This window comes from Kogia breviceps, chromosome 2 (assembly GCF_026419965.1).
Source record: "Kogia breviceps isolate mKogBre1 chromosome 2, mKogBre1 haplotype 1, whole genome shotgun sequence".
Taxonomy (NCBI): Eukaryota; Metazoa; Chordata; class Mammalia; order Artiodactyla; family Physeteridae; genus Kogia; species Kogia breviceps.
Genome location: NC_081311.1, coordinates 33,083,360 through 33,096,491, shown reverse-complemented (window position 1 = coordinate 33,096,491; position 13,132 = coordinate 33,083,360). Strand labels below are relative to the sequence as shown.

Genomic DNA, 13,132 nt, shown 5'->3' with positions numbered 1-13,132 from the left:
TATGTATGTGTTATTATGTAAATGATATTATATTATTATTCTCATTTCTTTTTCACTTGGCACTGTTTTTAACATAGTTGTTTGTGTATATCTGTGTATACTAATCATGCTCTGTGTATATCTAATCTGTTGTTACTATTTGTTACATAGTTCTTCATCTTGGTTATTATATATATACTCCAATTCAGGATTGTCTCCAGTTCTTTTACACCTCACACAAGGACAGCAACAACAACACTGGCACACTTTAATGAGCATCCTCTAACATATCCTCTTAGAGACGAGTGAGATATTCCTTTAAAGGGTATAACCAGGAGTAGAATTGCCGGGTCATAGGTTATGCACGTACTTGATTTGACTAAGTCATGCCTGCTGGATCATCAGAATAACTCAGTTATCAGAGGTTTTCTGTTTTATGATTACCTCATCCCTACTGCTCTCCAACAGAGCATCCTAGAATCTTCTATTCAATTCTATTTTCTCCTGTATCCCTTTTATCCTTCACACATCCATTGTGAGCAAGCCACTGGGGTTCTCCTCTCCCCCAGTAGCCTAAATCCAGAGCCAGTTTATCACATTCCCCTTCAGGAATTTACAACACACAGTTGTATACTAAAGATAATTGTCATCTTCTAAAAGAGGTTTCTGTTTACTTTTCCTAAACATTTAAAACCCTGTGCCTATAATCTGTATACTTCTCCATGATCCCCTTTCAACTCAAAAATATTTATAAGGATTATCTAATCACTAAGATGGACTAAAAGCAGGTTAGACAAAGAAATTTTTGACTTAGTCTCAAAAGAAGAAATGTAAATGGCTAATATGGGAGTGGGGTGGGGTGGGGGAGGGAGGTCCAGTCTCATTAGTAGTACTTTTCTTTCTTTTTTTAAAAAAATAAATTTATTTATTTATGGCTGCGTTGGGTCTTCGTTGCTGCGCTTGGGCTTTCTCTAGTTGCAGCGAGTGGGGGCTACTCTTCATTGTGGTGCGCGGGCTTCTCATTGTGGTGGCTTCTCTTGTTGTGGAGCGCGGGGTCGTGGCACGCGGGCTCAGTAGTTGTGGCTCATGGGCTCTAGAGTGCAGGCTCAGTAGTTGTGGCCCACAGGTTTAGCTGCTCCACAGCATGTGGGATCTTCCTGGACCGGGGCTCAAACCCGTGTCCCCTGCATTGGCAGGGGACCACTGTGTCACCAGGGAAGTCCAGTAATACTTTTCAAAGAAAAGTAGTTTGAAATAATTAAGATAAGTCCTTTTGCTGATATAAAGTTAGGGAGTTTTTTAAAGAGATATGATCTATCTTTGGTGAGGTTTCTGGAAGATGGGCACTTACACACAATGCTGGTAGGGAATGTAAAAGTGTACAGCCTTTTCACAAAGCAATTTGAAAATGTGTATCAAAGGACCAAATAGTGACTTCACAGTGCAGAAAACTGGAAGGCATCATCTTGACTAAGTTATTAAAGTTAATATCACAAGTATTGGGATAAACCAGTATTATGCGCCTCCTGCTACAATGCATGAGAACACAACATCACTTCGGTAGTATTCTTACTAAAAATGTATAACCTGAGTTGAATTATGAGGAAACAATGAAAACAAACCTAAACTGAGGGATCTTATAAAACAACTGGCCAATCTTCTTCAAAAGTGTCAAGGTCATTCAGAATCAGCTACATAATTTACAGAGCCCTGGTAAAATTCAAATGTGAAATTTTCAAAATTTCTTTAAAAATGATGAAGAATTTCAAGACAACAATAACAGAGCATTAAATCAAATGTGCAGGGCAGGGCCCTGTGCAACTGGATAGTTAGCCCTGAGGTCATGAAAGACAAAGAAAGACTGAGAAACTGTCCTGCATTGGAGGGGTAGAAGGAGACATGAAAACTAAAAGGAATGCTTAGGCAGAACACTCTATGACATAAATCACAGCAAGATCCTTTTTGACCCATCTCCTAGAGAAATGGAAATAAAAACAAAAATAAACAAATGGGACCTAATGAAACTTAAAAGCTTTTGCACAGCAAAGGATACCATAAACAAGACCAAAAGACAACCCTCAGATTGGGAGAAAATATTTGCAAATGAAGCAACTGACAAAGGATTAATATCCAAAATTTATAAGCAACTCAGGCAGCTCAATAACAAAAAAACAAACAACCCAATCCAAAAATGGGCAGAAGAACTAAATAGACATTTCTCCAAAGAAGATATACAGATTGCCAACAAACACATGAAAGAATGCTCAACATCATTAATCATGAGAGAAATGCAAATCAAAACTACAATGAGATATCATCTCACACAGGTCAGATTGGCCATCATCAAAAACTCTAGAAACAATAAATGCTGGAGAGGATGTGGAGAAAAGGGAACCCTCTTGCACTGCTGGTGGGAATGTAAATTGATACAGCCACTATGGAGAACAGTATGGAGGTTCCTTAAAAAACTACAAATAGAACTACCATACGACCCAGCAATCCCACTACTGGGCATATACCCTGAGAAAACCATAATTCAGAAAGAGTCATGTACCAAAATGTTCATTGCAGCTCTATTTACGATAGCCAGGACATGGAAGCAACCTAAGTGTCCATCAACAGATGAATGGATAAAGAAGATGTGGCACATATATACAATGGAATATTACTCAGCCATAAAAAGAAATGAAACTGAGTTATTTGTAATGAGGTGGATAGACCTGGAGTCTGTCATACAGAGTGAAGTAAGTCAGAAGGAGAAAAACAAATACCGTATGCTAACACATATATATGGACTCTAAGGAAAAAACATGTCATGAAGAGATTAGTGGTAGGACGGGAATAAAACACAGACCTACTAGAGCATGGACTTGAGGATATGGGGAGGGGGAAGGGGAAGCTGTGACAAAGTGAGAGAGTGGCAGGGACATATACACACTACCAAATGTAAATTAGACAGCTAGTGGGAAGCTGCCGCATAGCACAGGGAGATCAGCTTGGTGCTTTGTGACCACCTAGAGGGGTGGGATAGGGAGGGTGGGAGGGAGGGTGACGCAAGAGGGAAGAGATATGGGAACATATGTATATGTATAGCTGATTCACTTTGATGTAAAGGAGAAACTACCACACTATTGTAAAACAGTTATACTCCAATAAAGATGTCAAAAGAAAGAAAAAATAAAATAAAATAAAATAATTTTTCAAAAAAATAAAAAACTGAAAAAAATAAAAGGAATGCTTGATCCTGCACCAGATCAAGCATATATTAGTGGGACAGAATGAAATATTTAATTAAGGTCTATAGATTAGGTAATAGTATGATAGCAATATTTCATTATTTTGATAATTGTATTGTGGTTACATTAGATATTAATATTTGGGGAATCTAAATGAAGAGCGTATGGAAATACCTTGTGCTGTTTTTGCAAATTTTTATGTCTCAAATTATTTCAAAATAAGTAAAAGTACAAGATGTGGGAGATGAGTGGGCATTGGAGTACTCACAGAAATTGTCTTGGAAAATAGAGCTTAAAGCTGGGTTTTGTATACATTTTTTTATTTATTTTTGGCTGCATTGGGTCTTCATTGCTGCAGCGAGCTTTCTCTAGCTGCAGCCAGGGGGGTTACTCTTCGTTGCGGTGCACGGGCTTCTCATTGTGGTGGCTTCTCTCGTTGCGGAGCGCGGGGTCTAGGTGCGTGGGCTTCAGTAGTTGTGGTGTACAGGCTTAGTTGCTCCACGGCATGTGGGATCTTCCTGGACCAGGGCTCAAACCCGTATTACCTGCATTGGCAGGCAGATTCCTAACCACTGTGCCACCACGGAAGTCCCAAAGCTGGGTTTTGGATGATGGATGAGAATTTAATGGATAGAAAGGAGATTTAGTTGGACATAGGAAAAAACATGTAAAGGAAAGCAAATCTTTGGCTTTCAAGTCTAATAAAAAATAAAATGTATATTTATATGATTTCCCCTATTATTCCATTTCTGATAAATTTTCCTGAGAAAATAGCCAAAGATATGTACAGATATTTATATACAATGAATCAAACTGCACCAGTGTTTATAACAGTAAACAATTGGAGGACATCAAAATGTCCAATACTGAGGTTGGTTAAATAAGCTTTTTTTCATCTACAGATTAGGAAACAACACAGCAAATTAAATCATCTATAAAAGAGTATTCAATTAATATTGAATTTTATTAGTGCTAGGTAGAGGGATTGTGGCTTTTTAAAAGTTTTTCTGTTTATGTTTTATTGCAAAATGGCTTCCTGTTATACTTTTGTTATCAAAATACAGACATCACTGAAAAAATGAGAAATATTTAACCTACTTCAGGTCTGGCCCCAAACGTTTCTGAAAATACTAACACTTAACAAATGTTAGTCCTCCTTATAGTGAATTTATGTAAAAACTCTCATTTGATTATAGCAGTAGCAACTATTTGCAGAACAGGTCATTGTTTTTGTAAGTCTGTGCATAGTCTTTATTTTTTTTTTTCTTATTTATTTATTTTTTTTTGTGGTACACAGGCCTCTCACTATCGTGGCCTCTCCCGTTGCGGAGCACAGGCTCCGGACGCGCAGGCTCAGCGTCCATGGCTCACGGGCCCAGCTGCTCCACGGCATGTGGGATCTTCCCGGACCGGGGCACGAACCCGTATCCGCTGCATCGGCAGGCAGACTCTTAACCACTGCGCCACCAGGGAAGCCCTGTGCATAGTCTTTAAATGTAGGCTTGTAGATGCTTTTTTCTCCAAATGTAGCTGAATGCCCTCTTGCAGCATAAAAAATATTTGCAACTCTTGCTTCTTCACAATTCATAGCTATGACATGTATTTGGAAGTGCTTTTCAGACTATTCTTTTAAAGATTTAATCAATTTTAAAACATCATAAAAAGGAGAAATATAAAAATCCAAAAAACTCCATCATTCTCTTTTCATATCTATCCTTTTTGACCATTATCAAGCTAGAGATGCAGATTTTATATGTCATTATAATTATGATATGCAATTGTGTATCTCTACCTTTTATTTAATATTATTTTGTAAAATTTCCCCATATTTCTGTATTTCTATCACTTAAATTATCTTCATAATATTTCATTGATATACCTAGGTTTTCCTACACTTCCCATATTATTGACAATTTAAGTAATTTCTAATTTTTAACTATTAAGCATTTTGTTACAGGCATCTTTTTATAGCTTTTATTTCACTCTCTTGAATTATTTCCTTATGACAGATTCCCAGGAGTAGGCTTGTAGTGCCTCTTGATATGTGGTATCAGTTTGCTTCCCCAAAGGTTCAGTATGCATTTCTAGAGCATCTCATCGGTCTCTTGGTTTGTGGCTGGCCCGCTGTGGTTTACCAAACAGCAGCTGCTTTATGATCTTACTATCATTCATTTCCCACATGTGTCTCACCCTTCTGGTTAATCTGCAATACACATCTTCTCAATACTTGTTATCTAACTATAACCCACAACTTTAGTCCTAGTCACCTTCTCTTACTGGCTGAGGCTTTCCCAGGCATGCATGGAATTTAAATCATTTGTGGAAGTTGAGGATGATTTCAGCAGCAATCCAAGTCACAGTCACACGGAAGATTGTTTCACAGAACTTTTTTTTGGATTTTGATACCAAATTTATTCCACATCTTGTCAGCCAATTTTCAAATGGACATACTGACCACAATTTTGTTTAGTCAGTTTGTCATCAAAGACTCAGCTTTCAGACCTGTATATAGTGAGGACAACCTATAGTTATTTAGGTTTCACTAGTGCATACTCATACAAAAACCATCTTTAGGTTAAACGTTCATCCATGGACAATGAAATTGCATGTGTTTAAAAGTGTAAATAGGGGGGCTTCCCTGGTGGCGCAGTGGTTGAGAGTCCGCCTGCCAATGCAGGGGACACGTGTTCGTGCCCCGGTCCGGGAGGATCCCACGTGCCGCGGAGCGGCTGGGCCCGTGAGCCATGGCCGCTGAGCCTGCGCGTCCGGAGCCTGTGCTCCGCAGCGGGAGAGGCCACAACAGTGAGAGGCCCGCGTACCACAAAAAAAAAAAAAAAAAAAAAAAGTGTAAATAGGAATCAGCATCAGGCAGTTTTTGGATTATGGTCTTGAGAATCATAGATATGCTTAATCTGTTGAGTTGGGAATTTCCTGGAAACTAGACACATATTTGATAGTAGTTTTATTCACCCATTTATTCATGTATTCTTTTAATAAATGTTTATTGCTACTGTGTGCTTGGCACTGTGGTTGATACTATTGCTAAGAAGGTGAACAAAACAGCCATACTCCCTCCCCTCACAGAGCTTGTAGTGTAGTGTAGTGTGTGTATGTGTGTGTGTACAAATGCCAACCAAATATATTTATATATATACATATAAAATTATAGCTGTGATACTGACTACAAAAAAAAAGGTGCTATGAAAGCATATAACTGGAGTCTAAGCAATTGGAGTGGAGATCAGAGAAGGCTTCTCTGAGGAGGTGACATTGAAACTGAGTCCTGAAAAAGCATAGGAGTTAATCAAGTTAACAAGGTGGGGAAGAGTCTCCTAGGCAGGGCGACCAACATGCACGAAGACCTTTAAGGAGAAGGGGCTGAGCACATAATTTCAGAAACAGGGAAAAGTTGATGTGTCTGAAAAATGATGAGTGAGGAGAAAGGAAATGAGAGATGAGATTGGAGAGATAGATAAAAATCAGCATAACACAGACCCAGGTCATCATGGAGAACAACCTAGATATAGAAGCTTGCACAAGGAGCTTTGTAGTAACTATGACAAAAAGACCAACGCAACTGAAGCTCAGGGAGTTTAGGAGAGAAGTGGGAGGGGAGACTAGACAGGTAGACAGACCGTGAAGAGCTTTGTAAGTCATGAAAAAGATTTGGTCTCAGGCCTTAAGAGAATAGGAAGCCACTTACATTTGGATTAAGGAAGAGGAACCCTCCCAAAGAGTACTTAGAAGAAACAGCCAAAATGTAGGAGAAAAAAATGGAAACAATAGAGAAATAAAACCTAAGGAAAAAGTGTTTCTTTTAGAAGGTTGAAAGGTTAATATGAAGGTGACTAAAAAAGCAGGGCAGTGACATGATCAGATATGTGTTTATTAAAAAGTACTCCGGCAGGACTTCCCTGCCGGTACAGTGGTTAAGACTTTGCCTTCCAATGCAGGGGGTGTGGGTTCGATCCCTGGTTGGGGAGCTAAGAACCCACATGCTTCACAACCAAAAAACCAAAACATAAAATGGAAGCAATATTGTAACAAGTTCAATAAAGACTTTAAAAATGGTCCACATTTTTTAAAAAAAAGTACTTTGGTTGCAGCATGGGAAAATGTTTGAATGTGGTCCCAAGTGAATGTGGAGAGACCAATTGGAGGGTAATTCTGTCACCCAGGAAAGAGATGATAGTAACTCAGTCTGGGTGGGTAGACAGAGTGTGAAGTGAGTACATTTAGAGGATATTTACATTAGATCTTTAGACCTTATCCATCTTATAGCTGAAAGTTTGTAAGGGTCTCTCAGCTGTATAATTTCAGAAGATCTAATGTAAAACATGGTGAACTACAGTGGATAACATTGTATTATATAATTAAAAAGAAGATATTTAGGAGGGTAAAACAAACAGACTTTAGTAACTAGTTGGTACATTAGCCTTCTAAGGCTGTGATAACAAACTACCACAGATTTACTGATTTAAAACAACATAAATTTATTCTCTCACAATTCTGGAGACCAGAAGTCTGAAATCAAGATGTTGGCAGAGTTGGTTTCTTCTGAAGGCTCTGCAAGAGAATTCACTTCATGCCTCTCTCCTAATTGATGGCACCATCAGCAATCCTTTGTGTTCCTTTGGCTTATAGATGCCTCACTCCAATCTCTTCCTCCATCTTCACATGGCCTTCCCAGTGTCTCCATGTGGAGACATGGAGACACTCCATGTCTTCTTTCTTTTTTTCCCCCACTATTATCACTATCTGGTTTTTTTAAATTTTATTTTATAGTGGAGTAGTTGATTTACAATGTTGTATTAGTTTCAGGTGGACAGCTAAGTGATTCAGTTATACATATACATATGTATATGTATATTCATTCTTTTTCAGATTCTTTTCCCATGCAGGTTATTACAGAATATTAAGTAGAGTTCCTTGCGCCATACAGTAGGTCCTTGTTGATTATCTATTTTATATATAGTAGTTTGTGCATGTTAAACCCGAACTCCTAATTTATCCCTCCCCAAAATATGGAACACTTCATGAATTTGCATGTCATCCTTGCACAGGGGCCATGCTGATCTGCTCTGTATCATTCCAATTTTAGTATATGTGCTGCTGAAGTGAGCACTCCTCTTTTTTCTTTTATAACGACATCCATCACACCTATTTATTAGCTCTGTTAGGAGAGGGAGTATGTCTAATCCAGGATTATCTCATTTTGGGATCCTTATCTTAATTATATCTACAAAGACCCTTTTCTAAATAAAGTCACATTCACAGGTACTTGGGGTTAGGACTTGGATATATCTTTTGGGGGGACACAATTCAACCCACTACACCTGGATAAGGGGTAAGAAAGAGGGAGGATCAAGGATGACTCTTGGGTTTTAGGTGTGTGAACTAAAGTACTGTCATTTGGTGAGATATGGAATATTATAATAGGAGCAGATTTGGAGAAGGCAATTATGAGTTTAGACTTGGACATATTCATATTAGGATCAAGGTGACTTTGAGACTACCAAGCAGATATATTGGGTACACAGTTGGCATGTAGGACCTGGAGAAACTGAGTGGAGGGTGGTGGTATGTATTAAGATGGAGAATGCTGGAAGAAAACTAGGAAAGACTCATTTTAGTCATGTTATGTTTATGATGTCTAAAAATATCTACATGTAAATATCAAGAAGGCATTTGGATAATAATGTTGGAGCTGTAGATAACAAATTCAAGAGTCCTCAGTTTATAGATGATCATCTAAATCATGAGATTGCCGAGGGTAAAGGGGGTTGAATAAGAAGAAAAAAGGGTTCAGAACTATTCCATTAGGAAATTTCAGCTAAAAAGGAAGAATTCTCTCTTCCCTTGAGGAGACTGAGAAGTAGCGGCCAAAGAGGTAGGAGGAAAACTGAGAGAGTATGGCAACAATAGAATAATGAAAACCGAGGAAAAAGAGTGTTTCTTTTTTTCTTTTTTCTGTTTTTTTGCGGTACGCGGGCCTCTCACTGTTGTGGCCTCTCCAGTTGCGGAGCACAGGCTCCGGACGCGCAGGCTCAGCGGCCACGGCTCACAAGCCCAGCCGCTCCGCGGCATGTGGGATCCTCCCGGACCGGGGCACAAACCCATATCCCCTGCATCGGCAGGCGGACTCTCAGTCACTGCGCCACCAGGGAAGCCCAGAGTGTTTTTTTTTAAAGGTTGAAAGCCAGGTGAAAGAGCGTTTCAAAATGGAGGGAGTGATTAACAGAATGAATGCTGTTGAAAGATCAAGCAAGATAGAGACTGACATTTTTTCCTTAAATTAGGGACAGGGAAGTCATTGATGAGGGTAAAGAATTGTGGACAGAAGCTAGAATGGAGTAAATTGGGGCAGGGGGTGGGCAGTTGACGAGTGAGAAAATAGAGACATCTTTAAAACGGTATTTTTTGGAAATAAACTTACAAAAAGTTATAAACATAAAATAGTACAAGGAACACATATATCTTTCCCAGATTTGCCTACTGTTAACATTTTAAAAAATTTTATTGAAGTATAGTTTACAATGTTGTGTTAAGCAAAGTGACTTGGTTGTCCATATATTTATTCTTTTTCACATTCTTTTCCATTATGGTTTATCACAGGATATTATAGTTCCCTGTGCTATGCAATAGGACCTTGTTGTTTATCCACTGTTAACATTTTATCCCATTTACTTCATCCCTTGTTCTGTGTGTATGTGTGTGCATGCATAATTTTTTTTTCCTAAATTATTTGAGGGTAAATTACATATATCATGGCCTTTTATCCCAAATACTCCAGTGTACATTTCCTAAGAGCAGAAATATTTTCTTACAGAATATAGCAATTATTAATTATAAATATCAGTTTTTACATTGACACCTTTACTTAATACCCTGTGCTGCGACTTCCCTGGTGGCGAAGTGGTTAAGAGTCTGCCTGCCAATACAGGAACACGAGTTCAATCCCTGGTCTGGGAAGATCCCACATGCTGCGGAGCAACTAAGTCAGTGCACCACAACTACTGAGCTTGAGCCTGCGCTCTAGAGCCTGCAAGCCACAACTACTGAGCCCATGCGCCTAGAGCCTGTGTACCACAACAAGGTGCAGCCCCTGCTCTCTGCAACTAGAGAAAGCCCGCGGGCAGCAACAAAGACCCAACGCAGCCAAAAATAAATAAATTTATGGAAAAAAATATCCACTGTGTTTATGACAATTGTGTCAGATGATCTAATAAAGTCCTTCATAGACTGTTTTCCTTTTCTCTACCTAATACAAAACCCAGTTTAGGGGCAGGTATTGCATGTACTTGTCATATTGTTTTAATTTTATTTAATCTCAAGCCTGTCCACATCTTTTCTTTGCCTTCTATGATACTGCCTTTTTTTGAAGAATAGAGTACCCCTCATTTCATTTCTTAAAATAGAATTTTCCTCATTTCAAGTTCATCTGATGATTTTGTGTGATTAGACTGAGATTGTACATCCTCGGCCACACTGTATCCTTCTCAGGGTATCACATCTGGAGGTGCACAACGTGTAAACATCTTTTTAAAGAAGCCTGCTTTTCAGGGAAGGAGAGAGATAGGTTATAGCTATAAGGCAGCATTTTCCAACCTTGGCTATAAATTAGAATGACTTGAGTGGCTTTTAATACCAGTGTAAGGGCTCCTCCTCCAGAGATATTGACTGAATCTGTCTTGGGTGTGGCCCAGACATCAGCATTTTTAAAAAACCTCCCTAAATGTTGCTGCTGATGTGCAAGCTAAGTGAGAAAAAGTGTATGTGGGTGTTGATGATGGTGATTTAACATGATAGAAGGTTAAGCTTTTGAATGCTATTTGGAAATCCAGTGTAACAAAAAAAAAGGTGATGATTAAAGAAAGGGGAGCTTTGAGGTCTTTTTTGGAGGCCTTTGTACTCTCCTTGAGTACAATTGTAGCAAAATAATAGTATGGGATAATGGTATTCTTCACTCTTCAATAATGAGAATTGGGTCATACACATAGAATATGACTAATTACGTGTTTTTTTGAAAGGAAGGAAGTTCTTTTTAAAAATTTTTTATTTATTTTATGTTTGGCTGCGTTGTCTTCGTTGCTGTGCACGAGCTTTTCTCTAGCTGCGGCACTCAGGGGCTACTCTTTGTTGCAGTGTGCAGGCTTCTCATTGCAGTGGCTTCTCTTGTTGCAGAGCACGGGCTCTAGGTGCACGGGCTTCAGTAACTGTGGCATGTGGGCTCAGTAGTTGTGGCTCGTGGGCTCTAGAGTGCAGGCTCAGTAGTTGTGGCTCATGGGCTTAGTTGCTCTGCAGCATGTGGGATCTTCCCAGACCAGGCTCAAACCCATGTCCCTGCATTAGCAGGCAGATTCTTAACCACTGTGCCACCAGGGAAACCCTAATTACATGTGTTTTGAGAATTTATGTGAAAGTCAAATTTCTCAGAAATGTAAGAATCCAAGTATACCAATAGTTTTTCATATTTTAATATTAATTAATATTAATATTTTACAGCAGAGATTAAGAATATGCCTTCTCATCATAATGATTTCATCTGATATATAGGACTGTAACAGGATATACTATTTATGCCTGAGTTGTAGTAATGTAATATGGTATCAAAAGTTTTTGATGTCAAACCCTTAAGGACCACAGAAAGGATATGCTACACCTTGAAAGCAGATTTTTTTTTTCTTTGTAAGATAGGATATGATACTACTTATCAGATAAGTCGGAAACTTTTATTATGGAAAGTGGGGCATATAACCACTAATCACTAAGAAGAACCACTATCATTGTTTATTATGCAATACATATTACTGTAGACAAAGTTAGAAAATATAAATATGTGTCATTTTTAAGTCTGTACTGATAAAATAGAAGGGTTGTATGGGCTATTATGGCTCATAAAACCTTCTTCTATTGACCGTGGGAGAGAAAGGAGTTGAACAAAATAAACAATTTGAAGAAACTGTATTTTAATAAGAGTATGATTTCATAGAGGAAGAAATAGTGGTTCCTTAAAAAAAAAATAAGTTAACAAGTTAGGGAAGGTTTGACAGCAGGAAGAAAATTGCAAGGATAAATTCTCTAGGCATAGAGGAAAAAGGTTGAAAAGACAAACTATTGAGATTAGATTCTCTTAGCTACCCTCATCTTTACCATCGTACAACTATACTTATGTCTAGATATCTCCTACATTAACTTAAATTTTTTTATTGAGGTGAAATTCACATAAAGCCATTTAAAAACGTGCAATTTTAGCTTTTTCCAGGCGGCGGGGACGGAGGTGGGGCTGGGGTCCGCGCGGCCTCGGGGCCAGAGCCCGGTAACCCGCCCGCCCCAGCACCCGCCGCCGGCCGAGCCCCGCACCCCGCGCTTCCGTCCTGAGTCGCGGTGGCCGGAGGCGCACCCGGGTCCGCGGGACAGGCGGGCGCAGAGGTCGCTTGTGTTGGGGCGGCGGGGTACGGCGAGGTTCCGGCGCTTCCGCGGAGCATCGCGGGTTCAGGGCTGGGGGCGCCGCGGCTTGCTATGCTCTCCGCACTTTCCCGGCTCTGAAGCCTCGAGAACACCGCTAGGCAGCAGTAGTTTAATGGGGAGTTTGCCTGCTGCGAACTAGGGGCCTGCTGAGGTCTCAGTTCTTGGCTGGCCCCGGAACACGAGGTTGCCAGGCGTGTGACAGCAGCAGGTAGGAGTGAGCCGCTGGTGCAGTGATGAGCAGGAGAGGAAGGTCGGTGGCTGTTCGCCTGTGAACCTAGGCAAGAATGACCAGCCAACACAACCCAGACCAAGGTCCGTGGGCCCAGCTCTGTCCTATGCGGCTGGTCAGTGGAAGAGACCTGCAGGTGTGGCCCTTGTCACTCTAGGACTGGCTTCAGGACAGATCCTGCTGATGAGCCCAGGGCACCGCCCTCAGTCCTCCAGGA

General features: G+C 39.9%; 1 protein-coding gene and 1 non-coding gene across 3 annotated transcripts in view; one reads left to right on the top strand and one right to left on the bottom strand.

The window, feature by feature from the left end:
• TBC1D12 (TBC1 domain family member 12) overlaps positions 1 to 13,132 on the top strand; it is a 128,413-nt gene that overhangs the window by 15,746 nt on the left and 99,535 nt on the right. The gene's annotated exons all lie outside the window — the stretch shown is intronic.
• Positions 8,234 to 8,340, bottom strand: LOC131751774 (U6 spliceosomal RNA). Its single transcript, XR_009334331.1, has one exon. It is a non-coding gene; the product is annotated as a U6 spliceosomal RNA (small nuclear RNA).